The sequence below is a fragment of the Schistocerca americana genome, chromosome X, assembly GCF_021461395.2.
Source record: "Schistocerca americana isolate TAMUIC-IGC-003095 chromosome X, iqSchAmer2.1, whole genome shotgun sequence".
In the NCBI taxonomy this organism is placed as follows: Eukaryota; Metazoa; Arthropoda; class Insecta; order Orthoptera; family Acrididae; genus Schistocerca; species Schistocerca americana.
This window is the reverse complement of record NC_060130.1, coordinates 406691013-406709859: the sequence shown is the minus strand read 5'-3', so window position 1 is coordinate 406709859 and position 18847 is coordinate 406691013. Positions and strand designations below refer to the sequence as shown.

The window sequence follows — 18847 nt, the reverse complement described above, 5'->3', positions numbered from 1 at the left end:
TGGCCGTAATGTTCTGGTTTGGATAAGCTTTCTATCGTGAAAACTCAAATATATTCTTTTGAAAGAGCAGGTGCAGATGAGGATCCATGTTTAAGCTAGTAGTAACCGCTTGGCTTATCATTCAAATGAGATAGCAGAACTGCCGTCCACTTTAGATTACTCTCCTTAAAACGTCATACATTCTTCCATGATCAGCATTTTATTGCATGGAATATTGTTGGTACTTTTTCTGGCTCATCAAACCGAAACCGCAAAATGCAAACAGACACAAACTGGACATTTTGCTGCTTCATTGCTCCACTGACGTTCTTAACCTCATTAGATAAGACAAAAGTTGGCTTGAAATCATTCCCTGTGCCCAGCGTTACAACAAAAGCATTCTGACCGGCTATAGTTGCTTTCACATACCCTACCATTCTGACGTCACCCACCACTAATTCAGCCTCAGTCCTTACTGCTTCTCGCAGATTTTCTGTGTCCCTCAACATTGCTCGCAACTGGCAAACATGTGCAAAAACGTACTCAGTGGCTTTGATTCACGTCACGCCGATGGCACCAAAGAACTGCAATTTTCTGGGTGACATATTCATAACTTTGTATCAACATGTCAGCGCTCGCTCCATCCTTGGTGCCACGAGTGAATTTTTAAACAGGCCATTGCTAAATGAAATTGTGGCTACAGAATATTAAAGCACTCCGTCTTCAGGCCACAAGTGGCCCATCGGGACCATCCGACCGCCGTGTCATCCTCAGATGACGATGCGGATAGGAGGGGCGTGTGGTCAGCACACCGTTCTCCCGGTCGGCATGATGGTTTTCTTTGACCGGAGCCGCTACTAGTCGGTCGAGTAGCTCCTCAGTGGGCATCACGAGGCTGATTGCACCCCGAAAATGGCAACAGCACATGGCGGCCTGGGTGGTCACCCATCCAAGTGCCGACCACGCCCTACAGCGCTTAACTTCGGTGATCTGGCGGGAACCGCTGTACCCACTGCGGCAAGGCCGTTGCACAGAATATTAGTAGATTAGTTTAGTTCTCAGTGTACACTGAGGCGACAAAAGTCATGGGATAGTAATATGTAAATAGAGAAATGGGGGTAGTGCTGCGAACACCTGGCACAAAAGGGCAGTGCATCGGCGGAGCTGTCATTTCTACTCAGGTTACTCATGAGGAAAGGTTTCTGATGTGGTTATGGACGCACGTCGGGAATTAACAGACTGTAAACACGGAATGATACTTGGAGCTTGACGCATGGGACAAAATCGCTATGGAATTCAATATTCCGAGATCCACAGCGCGAATAGTGTGCCGAGAATACCAGATTTCGGGCATTAGCTCTCACCAAGGGCAGCGCAATGGCCTTCACTTAACGACCAAGAGCAGCGGCGTTTGCGTAGAGTTGTCAGTGCTAACAGAAAAATAACACTGCGTGAAATAAACGCAGAAATCAATGTGGAACATACGTTAGGACAGCGCAAGGAAATCTGGCTTTCACGGACTATGGCAGCAGACGTACGACGCGAATGCCTTTGCCAGCCGCTCGAAATGGCCTGCACCGCCTCTCCTGGACTCGTGATCATGTCAGTAGGACCCTAGACGACTGGAAAATCGTGGCCTGGTCAGATGAGCCCCGATTCCAGTTGGTAAGAACTGATGGTAGGGTTCGAGTATGACGCAGACCCCACGAAGCCATGGACCCTAGTTGTGAACAAGACACTCAGTAAGCTGATAGTCTCTCCATAATGGTGTGTCCTGTGTTTACATGGAATGGACTGGGTCCTCTGGTCCAACTGAACCATTATTGACTGGAATTGGTTGCGTTCGGCTACTTGGAGAGCATATGCAGCCATTCATGTACTTCATATTCACAAAGAACAATGGAATTTTTATGGGTGAAAATGCGCCATATCACCGGGCCACAATTGTTCTCGATTGATTTTAAGAACATTCTGGACAATTCGACCGAATGATCTGCCCACCCAGATAGTTCAGCATGAATCCGATCTGACATTTGTGGGACATAATCAAGAGGTCAGTTAGCGCACAAAATCCTGCACCGGCAACACTTCCGCAATTATGGATGGCTGTAAAGGCAGCATGGCTTAGTATCTGCAGTCCACTTTAGATTACTCTCCTTAAAAACGTCATAAATCCTTTGGTTTCAGCATTTTATTGTGTGGAATTTTTTTGGTACGTTTTCTGGCTGCAGTGACTTGTTAAGTGCACGCCATATCAAGTTGCTGCACCACAATGTGCGAAAGGAGGTCCGACACTATAATAGAAGGTATCCCACGACATTCGTCACCTGAGTGTGCACTCACGTGTTTGTATAAGAACGAAAACTACGCCAAGGAAACAGAGCATATGTCTTAGAAAGTATTACATCTTAAAAGATTGAGGATTTACACTGAAGCGCCAAAGAAACTGATATAAGCATGTGTATTCTAATAGAGAGATATGTAAACAGGCAGAATACGGCGCTGGGGCCGGCAACGGCTGTATAAGACAACAAGTGTCGGGCGCAGTTATTAGATCGGTTACTGCTGCTATTGGCAGGTTATCAAGATTTAAGCGAGTTTGAACGTGGTGTTACAGTCGGCTCGCTAGCGATGGGACACTGCATCTCCGAGGTAGCTTGGGGATTTTCCCGTACGATCATTCACGAGTGTACCGTCAATATCAGGAATCCGGTAAAACATTAAATCTCTGACATCGCTGCGGCTGGGAAAAGATCCTGCAAGAACGGGACCAACGACGAATGAAGAGAATCGTTAAACGTGACGGAAGTGCAACTCTTCCGCAAATTCCTGCAGATTTCATTGCTGGGCCACCGACAAGTATCAGCGTGCGAAACATTCAACGAAACATCATCGATATGGGCTTCCGGAGCCGAAGGCCCACTCGTGCACCCTTGGTGACAGCACGACGCAAAGCTTTACGCCTCGCCCTAGGCCCGTCAACATCGACATTGGACTGTTGATAACTGGAAACATGTTGCCTGTTCGGACGAGTCTCGTTTCAAATTGTATGGAGCGGATGGACGTGTACGGGCATGGAGATAATCTCATGAATCCATGGACCCTGCATGTCAGCAGGGGACTGTTGAAGCTGGTGGGGAGGATCTATAATGGTGTGGGGCGTGTGCAGATGGACTGCTTTGGGTCCCCTGATACGTCTAGATACGACTATGACAGGTGACAAGTTCGTAAGCATCCTGTCTGATCACCTGCATCCATTCATGTCCATTGTGCATTCAGACGGACTTGGAAAATTCCAGCAGGACAGTGTGACACCCCACGCGTCCAGAATTGCTACCGAGTAGTTCCAAGAACACTCTTCTGGGTTTAAACACTACCGCTGGCGACCAAACTCCCCAGACATGAACATTATTGAGCATATCTATGATGCCTTGCAACGTGCTGTTCAGAAGAGATCTCCACCCCCTTGTACTCTTACGGATTTATCGATAGCTCTGCGGGATTCGTGGTGGCAGTTCCATCGAGTACTACTTTAGACATTAGTCGAGTCCATGCCACGTTGTGTTGCGGCACTTCTGCGTACTCGCGGGGGCCCTATACGATATTAGGCAGGTGTACCACTTTCTTTGGTTCTTAACTGTACATTCAAAACAACAACCGGTCCTTCGTACTACAACTCACCTTATGGTAAATTTTGATATTTCAATAGGTTAAGATAGATGGTATCGCTCTATTGTCCTGTATGTTACTTATTATATTTTCATCTTCAGTTAGCAGCACCAACAACAAAAACATCTTTCTTCAAGAAATTTCTTTATTAAAAGAGGACACCGTTTTGACCACGACTTATCAGGAGAAGCGTATAAGCTACAGACAAGACCGACATTTGGCTTACCATCCGAATACGTTAATTTGAATTTGGGACTGTAACTTCAAATGTGCCTCGGTGATTTCCTTCGTTCGTGATGTCCAAATGAGCTGGTTCTCCGTCTCTAATCATCTTGAGTTCAACAGCACTTTCAAAACTATCTAACATTAATTTCTTGTTATTTGGGGTCGTAATGAGCAACACGTTTTCTCCCATTGCTGCAATATCTGTACTGGAGGCAATAATTCCTGGTTGGTGGAAGGGAATTCTTCCCGCGATGAAGAAAAATATTGTAGATATTCCGTGTGCAGCCACAGAAATATGATGCGAAAAATTATGGATCGATATGTTTTTCCCTAAAGCCTAGTCCGCTACTTCTTACTGAACTAAAAGAGAAATAAAACTTTACATGCTGATGGTTAACAATTTACGAAAAACCTCCGGTATTTATAGAATATCGCAATGAGGCACGGAAATTTAGTCTTCTAGTTCAATAAATTATTCTAAGTTATATTTTTTATTATGATAAACAGATAATCGAATTAAAATGTCAGTCAATAATAAGATATTTAGGTGGCATACGACAGCTTATCGTTTATGTTATCTTACGTAAAAGCTCCATGGTTAAACAAGAATTCCAAGAGAAAGTAAAATACAAATGTCAGTCTGTTGCGTAATAACCTACAGAACTCACGAAGTGTCTTGTCGGAAAATACAGACAGCAGCTGTTAACAATCTTTGAAAGATGTTTGGCAGCGTAGTTTTCGGGATTTCAGTAAACATTACTTTGAAGAGTGACTTACTGCCTCATTAATTTATTTGGAAAGTTTTGTTCCCAAATTCACTACAACGCTATCTAGATTTGCATATGTACTACGCAAGATACTACACAGTGCTAGGTGGAAGGTACATCGTAATAATATTAGCCACGATCATTCCTGATCCATTCGTACATAGAGAGGACAAATTTATTTATTTTTATGACTCAGTATGCGTTCTACTCTCTTTTAACTTATTCTCACGATACCCACTCAAGTCATCTATCGTGGGCAATAAAATTGTTGCACACACTACTTTGAATTCCAGTCCTCTGTATTTAACAAGCCATTACACATCGTATGGAATATACAAACCTATTACCGTCCTAGGTAGCATCACGCCTTTGAATTCATTCGTCGTTTTATTTTATATTGACTTCAGAATGCCTCCAAATACTACAGCAGTGCTCTAAGGTTTGATACCACCGGCTCTTGTGTGCAGTTTCCATACCAGATCCTCTTCAACCTCGTAGGAACCTTCCACGAAATGTCTCTCTCAGTCGCTAGTGATCGCGTGTTGGCTCCATTTCGTAGTATTACTCTTAGTCATTCAAACCATATGAAAAGTGCTAGATGTTTTCTGCTACTGCTGTACTCTGATAAATCTGATCGTTTCTCCAGTGTACAAGCGTATGCGATGTTCCTGTTTTATGTCAGTTAAGGAGACCTGAAATGCAGTGCACCATGTGTTTTAATGATAACACTTGGGATAATAATTTGAAACCATCTTAGCAGCATGAGAGCACTATTATATTGCCATTTAATGACATACGCACGCATCTCCTATTAACGTATAGTACGCTGAAACCGAAATGTTTCGCTGTGACGAGTAATGCCATATATACGGCTCTTTCATGGGTTACATGCTTCATCTGAATATGTCGCTGCTGGTCACAACTAGACGAAACGTTAACCACTAGCCTTCATTTTCCTCCTTCGATTGAATGAAATGGCACAGTGCTTAAGAAACTGAACACTCATTCAAAATGTACAGAACACTATGCTGCCATCGTCATGTAGGTTTTCCGTGGTTTGCACAAGTATCGAAGCAAGTGCCGGGATGTTTCTCTTGAAGCGGATACGGACGATTTTCTTCCCCGTCGTTCCGCAGTCCGCGCTTGTGCCACACCTTTAACTACGTTGCTGTCGACGGGACGTTAAATTACATTTTCTTTCCTTCTGTTCCTGCCTCCGCTCCTTCCATTTTCCCTTTTCCTTCGACCTTGGTTCTGATGGCAGCACACGGCTGTCATGCGTCTGTTGATGCTGAAATAAGCTGCGTACACTGAAGTGACAAAAGTAATGAGATATTTCCTAATATCGTGGTCGGACTTCCTTTTACTCGGCGTGGTGTAGCAACTCGACGTGACACGGACTCCATAAGTCGTTGGAAGTCCCATGCAGAAATATGGAGCCTTGCTGCCTCTAAAGCCGTCCACAATTGTCAAAATGTTGCCTGTGCAGGATGTTGTGCACGAGCTGACCACTCGATTATGTCCCATAAATGTTCGATTCATGTCGGGCAACCTGGGTGGCCAAATCATTCGCTCCAAATGTCCAGATTGCTCTTCGAACCAGTCGGAAACATTTGTGTCCCGGTGACATGACAGCGTTGTTTGTGAACATGAAGTCCATGAATGGTTGCAAAGGAAGATAAACATTTCCCGCCAATGATCTGTTCAGTTGGACTGCAGGAACTGGTCCATTCCAAGTAACACAGCTCACACAATTATGGAGCAATCACCAGAATGCACAGTGCCTTGTTGATAACTTGTGTCTGCACCACACTCGAAGCCTACCATCAGCTCGTACTAACTGAACTTGGGATTCATCCAACCACGCCACGGTTTTCAAGTCATCCGGGGTCCAACGGATAAGGTCACGAGCCCATCGTGCTGTTGGTAAAGGCGTTGTCGTCATTCGTCTGCTGCTATAGCACATTAAAGCGAAATTTCGCCGTGCTGGCCTAACGGATACGTTCTTCGTACATCCCACATTGATTTCTGCGGTTATTTTACTTAGGGTTGCTTGTCTGTTAGCATTGACAACTCTACACATGCGGCGCTGCTGTCGGTCGTTAAGCTAAAGCCGTCGGTCTCTGCCTTATCCGTGGTGAGAGGTAATGCGCGAAATTTGGTTTTCTCGTCACACTCTTGACACTATGGATCTCGGAATTCTGAATTCCCTAACGACTTTCTAAATGGAATGTCCCATGCGTTTAGCTCCAACTAGCATTCCGCGTCCAAAGTCTATTAATTACCGTCGTGCGGCCATAGTCACGTTGAAAACCTTTTCACATGAATCACCTGCGTAGAAATGACAGCTCCGCGAACGCACAACCCTTTTATACCTTCTGCACGCGATACTACCACCGGCTGTTCAAAATATTCCGGAACTTTGTCCACAAAATTCTTCTACGTTTACCTTTTACTTATTGTGCATGGTCTCCTTCGAAATGCTCTCCTCCACAATTGATACACCGCTCCCAACGCCACTTTAGGAAGCAGTTCTGTTACGGCTCTTGTTATATCGCGCGAAGTGCCGTCTGGTAATTTTCTTTTGTCTCGTCTATCGTTGCAAATATTCGTCCTTCCAACGAAGTTTCCAACTTTGGAAATAAAAAAAAAGCTACACAGGGGTCAGATTTGGAGAGTATGGAGGATGAAGCAGCACAGCGGTTTCGTTTTTTGTGCAACAGTCACGCACCAACAGGGATGAATGTGCGGGTGCGTTGTCGTGATGCAGGAGCCATGAATTGCCTCGCCACATTCCAGACCGTTCCTTCTCACATTTTCTCACAGGCGTCCATAGCACCATCGATTAACAGTTTGTCCCTGTGGCACGAATTCATGATTAACTAATCCTTCAAAGTGAAAGAAAACTGTCACTATGTCTTTGACAGTTGACATAACCTGACTAGCATTTTTTGGTCTTGGAGAACCTTTCCCGACCCATTGTGGAGACTGAACCTTGGTCTCAATATCATAACCCATGTCTCAACACCAGTTATGGTTCTCTTAAGGAACATCTCGCTTTCATTTGCGCGTTCCAGAAGTTCTTCACAGGCTGCGCGGCGAAGGTCTTTCTGGTATTGACTCATGAGCCTCGGGACGATTGTGGCAGCAACACGATGCGTTCCAAGATGCTGTGTCAGGGTTTCATGACATGATCCAAGTGAAGTGTTACTTTCTTCTGTAATCTCTCGGTCAATCTGTCTTCGATTGGCAGCACAGTTTCGTTGTCGTTACTGACATGAGCACCGTTGGTGGACGTCGAAGGGCACCCTGAACAAGGGACATGTTTAGCTCCCGTAAGGCCATTTTTGAACCGTATGAACCATCCGTAATACCGACTGCAGCATAAGCACTCGTCACCGTAGGCTTCCTGCATCATCTAGTGAGTCTCTGGTTAAGTTTTCTTGAGTTTCACGCAAAATTTTAATGCAGACGCGTTGCTTCTCTAACTCTGCAATCTCGAAATTCCCAGACAGTGGGACACAACGTCCTACTCAATACAGCACTGAACAATAACTAATAGACATTCAACAATGAAACTTCCGGCAGTTACACATTAATCACAGGCATGTGCAGGGATGCCAACCGCATTTAGCACACAATCCCGCACACACCATTGGCGCGAAATTACGATTGTTCCGGAATTTTTTGAGCTGACCTCGTAAGTTCGTATCGCCATAGTATGACATTTGTCACCTCAGTGTATTTGTCTTGTCAAAGAAAATTTTGTTAAGTTTAGACCTCGAGAAAATTCAGAAACTAATCTTGGTAAGTAACTTATACTTAGAAACTGTAACCGGGTTACAAGTGCTGCGCTTGCGTATGCACAGTACAGCATATGTGTCAAAGAATTCCCAACCACTTCTAAGCCTTGTATTGTGTGGATTGGATCATGTCATGAAACCCTGACACAGCATCTTGGAACGCATCGTGTTGCTGCCACAATCGTCCTGCGGCTCATGAGTCAATATCAGAAAGACCTTCGCCGCGCAGCCTGTGAAGAACTTCTGGAACGCGCATCATAATTTGATACATTTTAATTGTATTTGGGGCCTTCGTGCCACACTTAGACGGCTGCGCGCATTATCTGTAAACGAGTAATGGAACAAAACGCCTTCTGATTGCAGACTTGGTCGGCGCCGAGGTGATATGGAGTCCAAGTGTCACTTTTCCGCCGTGGACAGCTGAAAACCGTAAGTACCACAATGTTGTTACGCAAGCATTTCACTCAGCTGCTATAACCCTGCAGGAGACGATCCTGCGGACAATTTTTTAGGCTGACAGAACGTGAATGCGTCATAATCTACATATACAGGCGCTTTTAGAGATACTGTGCTGTAATTATCCCAGGCAAACAGGAATGCAATGCACATTTACCGTTTCTCAAAAGATAAATTATAACTTTTTAGCAAGTTTCTGTGTACCTCTATGAGGATGTTTACATGGCTTCCGCGCAATTACCATGCCTCAAAATTACAGTAAGGGTAAGAAAAACTCCTTCGTTACGTCCTACTGAATCTGGCCTTCAACAATACCAATGAAACATTAATTTCTATTTTGACAGAATCATAATCCCTTTACATGAGTTCACATCTAGTACTCCAGTAATACCACATATGATAATAATTCCAAATTTCCCAGTTTGTGACTTAATGTGTGCCACCTCTGCTTCACACAGGCGTTTAGGACCTATGGATGATTTACAAACTGGAGAACTGTTATACAAACCGAGCGAGGTGGCGCAGTGGTTAGACACTGGACTCGCATTCGGGAGGACGACGGTTCAATCCCGCGTCCGGCCGTCCTGATTTAGGTTTCCCGTGATTTCCCTAAATCACTCCAGGCAAATGCCGGGATGGTTCCTCTGAAAGGGCACGGCCGACTTCCTTCCCCATCCTTCCCTAATCCGATGAGACCGATGACCACGCTGTCTGGTCTCCTTCCGCAAACCAACCAACCAACCGCTATACAAATCATTTTATCTCAGGATATCATGGTACAAATTCGATCACAGTATACATGTGTATGTATGTGTGACTGACTGGGTCCTTCGGTCCGCGGCGGAGATCTAAATATTTGCGGCTGAGAGGGCGCTGGCGGTACATTTCTTGCGAGTCTGTCATTGGCCTCTCTCATATGCTCCAGTGCCTACTATCTTTGCCGCCTGGCGTGCTGGCGACAGCATACACCAGCACATTCAGGTAATACAAATCTGAACAGAGTTTGTATAGAGCTACTACATTCATTTATTAACAACTTTTTAATGCAATCAGTGTAACGACTGAAACATTGTCTAATGGCTTAGCGCACACTGAGAAATTATCTGATCTAGTATATACTGCAATGGCAAATTGAAGGTATAGTGATTGTATGGAACGACAAGGATTTATTCAGTAGTTATCAGACATTAAGCAAATTCAAAAATTAATAATTATATTCTCTAACACCATGACTGATTATGAGCTGAAACAGTTCATATTCAGACAGCTGCAGTACATGTATGAACAGAAGATTACATCATAATTTGTTTCTCCGTATGCTCTTCTATCGTCATGCTGATCACAATGAAAGTCGATTTTAACCAACGAAAATTGGAAATGAAAATGAAATCTGTTGTGGATTGGCAATAGGGCCAACCCACTAATGTAAGAGGAAGCCAAAAGGCACGCGTTTTAGCTCACGCAGGCTGGCGTGAGGTCTGGAACAGGACAAGGAAGTTAGACTAGAAAAAAAGGATGTAGCTGGTGGAATACTTAACTTTAATCCATTAATGTTGAACGTAGCTCTTGTCTGTACATTCTTTACAATATCAATAGCAACTGATAATGGCGTCTTGCTAGGTCGTAGCAAATGACGTAGCTGAAGGCTATGCTAACTATCGTCTCGGCAAATGAGAGCGTATTTTGTCAGTGAACCATCGCTAGCAAAGTCGGTTGTACAACTGGGGCGAGTGCTAGGAAGTCTCTCTAGACCTGCCGTGTGGCGGCGCTCGGTCTGCAATCTCTGATAGTGGCGACACGCGGGTCCGACGTATACTAACGGACCGCGGCCGATTTAAAGGCTACCACCAAGCAAGTGTGGTGTCTGGCGGTGACACCACATTATCTGTGGTCTTCAAATTATTTGTGAATATCGCTGAATAGCATTGAGCAATAACAATATATGCTGGGATCTGAAGATTTGAAATTAAAATAAAATTCAAAGTTTTTCACATTCCTTTGATCAGCATGAGCCTAATTTTCATATCTGGTTTTCATTCCTGACAACAGTATTTCACAGTAGGAAGCCATAGAACTAAAAGTTACTGTAAAGGATTTGTAATGCCAGCCCATGTTCATGAATATAATGCAGTCATGTTAACATATAAAACAGGAATAAGTGTTCCTCTGTGTGACGGAAATTTCCAGCCTACTTCAGTCTTTCATTATGGTTCGATTATCTGAAAAATATTTTTGATTTGCAAACGTATGTATGGTCTGTTATATGGAGATGTAAAAATCCGTTCCCGAATTTGCGCAAATACTGCGTTACTCCCATTGGAATTTTGCATCAAAGAAGATTCCAAGATCAAAGTTATACGAACCAGATTTATTCTACTGTTTCCTGGTTCACTAAATGCACAATTTGAATTACGCTAAAGAACCCTCTGAGCAGTTGTAGGATGATGCTCCTCCTGTGTTTTTGTGCGGGAAACGATATGAAATTTTACTGCGGTGTATTGTATTCCGAGTACGGAGACTTGTCAGCCTGTTATTTTGCCATTACTTCACTTTCCCGGATGTGACGACGTTGTTGCTGTAGTAATTGCCACCTGCACGCTCCGACTGTCCTTAAGTACCCCCTTTCGGTAAGAACGTGAAACGCTTTCTTTTTAACACCGACATTCCAAATGCCTCAGTGGAATCGTCTTCTTAACGACTTACATCATTCCACAAAGCTGCTTACATTTCGCACAAAATTTAAAATAACCTTCCCTTCCAATCTTCAAGAGAAAATGACCATGTATTGTAAAATATCTGAATAACTTCCTATTACGGGTGAGTTTCATATCAGGTAATCGTGACTGATGGTGGGCACAGTGTCTAACACACACCTGATGTTTAAAAAGGATGATCCAATCTACTTAGATGAGTCAAATATACATAGTTGATTGACAAATATTTTGTGGGAAAGAGCTTAATAGAAATGTAATTTCGCGCCATTTATCAAACTCTTTTAGTTCTTAGGATATTACTCGTGTGCTGTAACACACCAGTGATCAGATGTAGTTTTCTAGAACTAACTACGTCCGATACATTCTTACAATCAGTAAATAAAGTAAAACTATATAGACGTAATAACGCTCTGACGCTAAACTGTCTTAGAGGAATTTGACGGCAATTGTGGCGATAGTAACAATAGCACAATGCGTAAGGAAAAGATTTCTGCTCTTCTAAGGAGCTGGTCACATCCTGTTTATACCATAAAACACGATGGACGGTAAAAGTAAACAAAAGCTAAGCTGAATCAAATTCTCTGACAATTTATTTTTTTTATGCGAATACTCTTAAGTAATACAAACGTCATTAACAATCTACATCTTTATTCTCTGCAGCCCTCTGCAGATAGAGGGCTCCAAATTGTAGTGTGTGACATAACTATGTTAGTGCGTGAGAAACCGCGTACTGTAATCGAGTTTCGAATTCGTGGAGATCGTCTCTTTCAGCATGACAATACCGGACCACCCACGGGCGCTACGATATCTGCAACAGTCCGACTCCTTGAGTTCACTGTCATCGATCTTCCTCCATACAGTCCCATCTTGGACCCATCCGATTGTCATCTGTTTCCAACACTTAAAAAAACACCGTCGATGACTTCAGCGGTGCAAGCGGAGGTGAGTTTGTGGCGTCGTCAACAAAGTCGAACATTTTACAGTGACGGTGTCAACAAACTGCTCTCTTATTGGAAGAAATACTTTCGTCGTCAGGGTGTGTATGTAGACATGAAAAATAAAAAGTAGAATTTTAATAAAGTTTGTTTTATTTAAAAAGATTTCAGAGTTTTCGCATAAAAAATTCGGAGGCATTACTTTACAACACTACCTAGTACTAACGTGTGCAATCGAACTGACCGTCACTGCCTTTGCAGTCAATAGGTGTTTTGCCAGAATCAGCATAACAACATAAGACACTGCTGGCCATTGAAACTATAATACCGAAAAGGATTTGTGCATACACAGTGTAGTAAGTAGAATACATTATGATTGGGGTACACATGGTGTGAAATTTAGTACGCAGATCTGGAGCAGGAACAACGGCTCTAACTGAGGTGGGTATTGAGTCGAACTGAGCTTGGATGACGTATATGGGTCATTTTATGGTGCTTCACCTCTGTGACAGGGTTCACCAAATCTAGTGCCAAGCGATTAGTTGCGTGCTAGTCTCTTGCCAGCCCATGACGAGATGTTTCCAGTCGGTGACGCACCTGGAATAGTTTCTGGCGAGGGCAAAAATCTAACGCCTTCTGCATCAAGGAATGTCTAGACAGCACGGGCAACACGTTCTCTGACGTTATCTTGTTGAAATATAACTTCACGGAGACCTCCAGTATAGGGAAAGGTCATCGATCTTAACACATCATAAATGTAGAGGCTGCTGTCTGAATTAGCGTCTATGCGAATCAAAAGTGATCGTGTTGTGCACACAATGCCACGCCATACCATCGCGCCAGGTCCTGGGCCTGTATGATGATGACAAATGCACTCTGGCAATGTTCGTTCCTCTCGGAACCACCGAATGTGGATATGTCTATCGTGATGATGTACGCAGAACCAGATCTCGTCTGAAAAGACTACATACTGCCATTCATTCCTGTGTGCAGTGTTGCTTTGGTCGTACATTGTCGACGCGGCTGTCTCGCATTATCATGTCAAGACAAGCGGCGACAATAGATGCTGTGTTATTAGTGGGTAGTGATTCACTCGTCAGTGTCCACGTGAATATTAGTCTGGCTGAATATAAGACCATTTCCTGACTCAGGGTGTGGCATGTGGCTGTACGATCAGCATGGCTCATCAAACAGTATGTCTGTGCTCTTGAGCACCCATTGCATAGGGCCGTTGTATCCTGTATGGCGTTAAATATGACCCTCCTAAACCTAGCGACTCCATATTCGCATTATAGTTTTAAGATTCTTCCAACGTGAGAAAATGTATCGCAGAACGATAAACTGCAGTCTACACAGGCCACGATATTGCTTCTGTCGAATTCCAACACTTCCTGATGGACTTCTTACACGAGGAAAACCCAGTCTTCTCACGAACATCCAACATTCAAATTCGATTTCCGTATGGAAACCAGGTCCATAATTTTCCCTACACGCGGGAGTAAATGGCATTACTCCCACCTACTTTGCGTGATTACTCTGAAATTATAATCATTTGCACATATAAGCATGTAGTACATTTCGTGCCAATTTGAAGGCTGTTGCGTGCCGCCTTAATGGTGTTGTCATTCCAATGGCGACCGCGTATAAATGATGAATTGCAATTACATTTGTAACATTTTACTACTCAAGTTTCAGGCTGACATGTAGATTACACAAACGACTGCAAAACGTAGACTCGAAAAATTTTAAGCGGAGAAAAGGTAGCAGACGAATCTTGCGGTGAGATGGTGGACTTACTTTCCCAGCAACACACGCTATTTTGTGACCGGGAAGGTCAGTTTACAGGAGACCACAACAGCAAGTTCCAGTATGGTCGATCAATGTCAAAGATCCCAATATCAGCATGTGAGTGAGTTTCAACGGGAGCTGAATGTCCCCACTGTATGGTTGTAGAGGCCGCTCGTAATACATAGCGGCTGGAGGCGCTGCCCAACGGCCGTGCACGATTCTGTCCGCCACATACTGCGCGACCACTATCGGCGTTGGAGGGAAACGTGCTATTCCGTTGCCAACTGTGATTCCACATTAAGGAATCAGAGAGGGCGAGCAGATTTCCCTGGTGGATCTCCATGCACACGGTTCGCATACAAGTACACAATTATGAATCCATTGCCGAACTACCACGTCACAGACATGATCGATGGGCGACAACTGAGGCTAACGTGCAGGCCAGTGGAACAGTGATAGTCATCGTTTTTAAAAGCCTTCGATATACAGAAAACATATTGCAGCAACGGCTTCAAAGTGGATGTTGCTATCCGAGGAGTTTGTCATTTCTAATCTGTAAAAGTTGAATCAGTGGTATATGCGCAGTGGATGGTACATAGGTCCACACCCGATGCAGCGCTTTTACATCGAGGGAACTATGTGGACAAGGATGTACTACCATTGAGCTAAAGTGGAAGATGTGGAGTTATGTGATGTTATCTTCCCCTACTGTGATCATACTGCGTATGTTCAGTGAGCTCTCTTCTGTCTCCTGGTTTAACATACAAGCATCACTGTCGCAGCAGCATGTCGAGTACAAATCAAAATTTCACGGTATGACAAAACCGTTTCTTGGAAAACGATTAAACTGGCCCCTTGAAAAACTCACGAGCTGATATGGCGCCCTTTTAAGCCTGTGCTTATTTTCTCCCTCTTTCCTTTATAGCCTAAGCTTGGCATAATACTGAACTTGTCGTCGGATAGCAGATGGCTCTGAGCACTATGGGACTTAACATCTATGGTCATCAGTCCCCTAGAACTTAGAACTACTTAAACCTAACTAACCTAAGGACAGCACACAACACCCAGCCATCACGAGGCAGCGAAAATCCCTGACCCCGCCGGGAATCGAACCCGGGAACCCGGATGTGGGAAGCGAGAACGCTACCGCACGACCACGAGATGCGGGCATCAGAAGGCGCTGCTGGATATACATGTACGCCATCTCTTTGCAATTTTAATCAGTAATTCCTGGTCCATTGTCTACACGTATTACGAATTCGAAGTCATTACGCCATTTTTTCTGTGTGATATATTTTTCTCAGGAGTCAGCATGAAACAATTTTCAGTATTTTTGTTGTTACGTGTTTGATTTGTTGTATGACGACGGGAAGGATGACACAGAAATCACGAAAAACTGAGAGAGGAAGAGAACGAAGTTCCTGGTCACGATGGCATTCCGGGGGAAGGTAGTGCAATCAGTATGTCCCTATATAGTTCCTTATACGAGCACATTACTTAATGAATGCATGATCGAGCTTTCCCCAAAATGCCGGAACACCGAAAAACGGAGAAGATAAAAAGGAGAAGGTAATAATCTTACACTCCGCAAATCATACCAGCATATATGTCTCATAAACGTACTAACTAAACTTTTAGTTTTTGGAAAAGTGTTAATCAATAAATGAAAATGCCTCAGGATTGTAACGGGGTAGCACCTATTATGGATTCAGGTAGTGTAGCTGTACGGAGGACATAATTAATGAGGCGAGAAAATTAGTACACATTGCAGACACAAAATATGTAATAGGTATAATCATAGACAAATCCGTGACAATTGATAATTTATGGTATCCTTCATTTTTCATAAGATTAAGTGAAACTGGCTGCCCAGTAATGCTATAGAATTAATACAGAGACGGATACGTGACGCTGTTAAGTCCCACATCAACAATTACCAACGGCTCTGTTTGGAGTCCCGAATTCTGGGACGTTAACTTAGACCCACTTCTGGATGGATTATACAACAGTTAGGAATTGTAGCATATACTAATGATCTGTAACTTTTAGTGCACACCGATAGTCGAGATACGCTAGACAATAATTGTGAAAACTCTTTGGAATACCGCATGAGTGGTGAACGTAGGTGCCACACATGGTAGCATCAGAAAAATCGGCAAATATGTTACTTGAAGGAAAACTTATTAGGGATCCATAGAATAAAATAAATCAAGAAGTAATTTTAAGTCATACGGTCATCAGGTATTTCGCTGTGTACTTGGACAAAAGTTAGACATTCGGCGTCCACACAGAATACGTGTTGTATAATGGGTGTTGTATAATGAATACAATTATTATTATGGGTCAAAGGAGGTTTCGTCTGTCCCGGAACGTAATAGACGATACCACGAGCCTATATTAATTGCAACTGTGGGATGTGGTGCCAGCGTTTCGGTGCACATTTTCCGACTGGTGCAACCATCCCCAGCAATGAGAAAATTAAAACAAGGAATTCTGCTACAATACTGCGGAGTCTTCAACACCACACCTACAGATGTCCTAACTGTATTAACGGGCGTATTTCCCCTGGACATACAAATGCGAAAAAATGGCTGCCGTATATTGGCTGAAGAAAAAACTATATGAAAAAATACATGAAGTTCTTGGGGAACTAGCAACTAATGCGTTAGTGATAAATAATAATTTAATATTTGCAGTATGGCGACAGAGATAGAATTCTTCTGCCAGGAAAGAGAACGTTTCACTTTCTTGCTAAAGTAAAGGAAAGGCTTTAGATAACACATTTTGAGGGAACAACGGGTCTTGTTCACTACCTTCGCAGGCATGGACCATATCCTACATAACTGAAAAAACTGGTAACAGGGCAACGATCAGCTGTGACTGGTGATATCTTCACACCAGATCATGTATTGTGGGAATGTTCCCTAGTTGAAGTTATAGCAAGGAATGCTAGGCAGGCTTGAACAGGTAGAAATCCTTACGACATACTTAGAATAAAAGAGGACTTTGATACCTTAAGTATTGTAGCTGATGGAGCCTCAGGAAAAGCAAGGCGCAACTGTAGCCAAAGACACCACAGCAGAGACGAGTAAGGCTTGTAGTCGACCCTTGGGAAAGGGAACGTAGTCTGATAGCTCTACGGTCGCTTTGTCCTGTAATGGAAGAGTGCATGGAGATGGCCATAAGCACATCTGAGAAGAACGACTAAAATCAGAGAAACACACATGATGCTCGCTGGTTCGTCGTCATGCTTTCTGGAGGCAGCAAAATATTCCTGTACCGGACAGGCGGGCCGATATAGTGCGGAACGTAATGAGAAACTACACAAATTCCGACAGTAGTAAAGTGTGTGTGTGTGTGTGTGTGTGTGTGTGTGTGTGTGTGTGTGTGTGTGTGTGTCCGACACAGACTATACTAAAGAGAAATAGTGAAGCTACCCAAGAAAATATTCTATTTATATTTTCTCCTAGGCCCAGTGGCCCTAGCTTTACCAAGTCGTCGTAGTAGAAAGTTTAGTATTAGAGGAGTAGTAAAATAATTTTCAACAGTAGAAGATACCGTAGAAAAATCAAAGTGGTAGTAGTAATATGGACTCTTTTTATACTCGTGATAGTTGTATTGTTTGTTATTATGAAGTAGTAGTACATGCTTTTGTATCAGTACATATAACAGTTGGTAAAAAGACGGGAGTAAAATTAGTGAAGGTAATGTGAAATAATGAAAACCTTTGGCTCTTTTTCTGTCACAATGAAGGAACATCCGTTTGAGAGTGGAAAAAGATGCCGTATAAAAATTATATGTTGAGTAGCTATAGGTAGCCATCTAAATGTTAGAGTGATAGTAGCAGAAAGTAACAAAGATAGTGAAAATTGTGTGATAGACGCTAGAGACTTAATTCAGAGTTCCGAGTAGAAACAAAATAAATAGAGTATAATGTTGATTCACATACATGTAATTCTGTATGTAACGGTCCATTGTTGTTATCAAGAAAGTGGACTACGAGAAATGAATAAATATTTCTCGATTTTGCTACAATAAAGTGCCCGGCCATTTTTTACCAGCTGGAGCGCATCAATCTTGCATTTTAGAGATGGAAGCATAGAGCAGTACATAAAACTGTTATGCACGGTTGCTGCCCCTGCCTGTGAGGTAATAAAGTTGCTGATTTGTTATTGCTCTTAGAAAGCATACCGTCAAGATTTTACGTTCCGCAGGCGGTACTCAGTTTTACGCCATTGCCCGATATGAGAAAGCAGTGTGAACGTGAATGGACAAACTCCACACTATACTTCGGCGTTTTCCGTGTTTTACGAGCGTTCTATTACTTTTCTTGTGCGTTCATAGTAAAACCTCAATCCTAGTATGTTTGTTGAATGGAAAAGAGTGTTCCAATTTCTTCCCGTTTCACAAGACGGTGTCTTCTACATCAGCAAACATAGATATTTGGGACAAATTTTAACCTTCGCATATAAGGAAAAACTTTGCCTCGTTGCCAGTGGTAGAGTGTCGGC

General features: G+C 43.2%; 1 pseudogene; it reads right to left on the bottom strand.

The window, feature by feature from the left end:
• Nucleotides 1–892: 892 nt before the first annotated feature.
• LOC124557609 lies at nucleotides 893–1010 on the bottom strand (annotated as a pseudogene).
• Between the last annotated feature and the right edge of the window lie 17837 nt (nucleotides 1011–18847).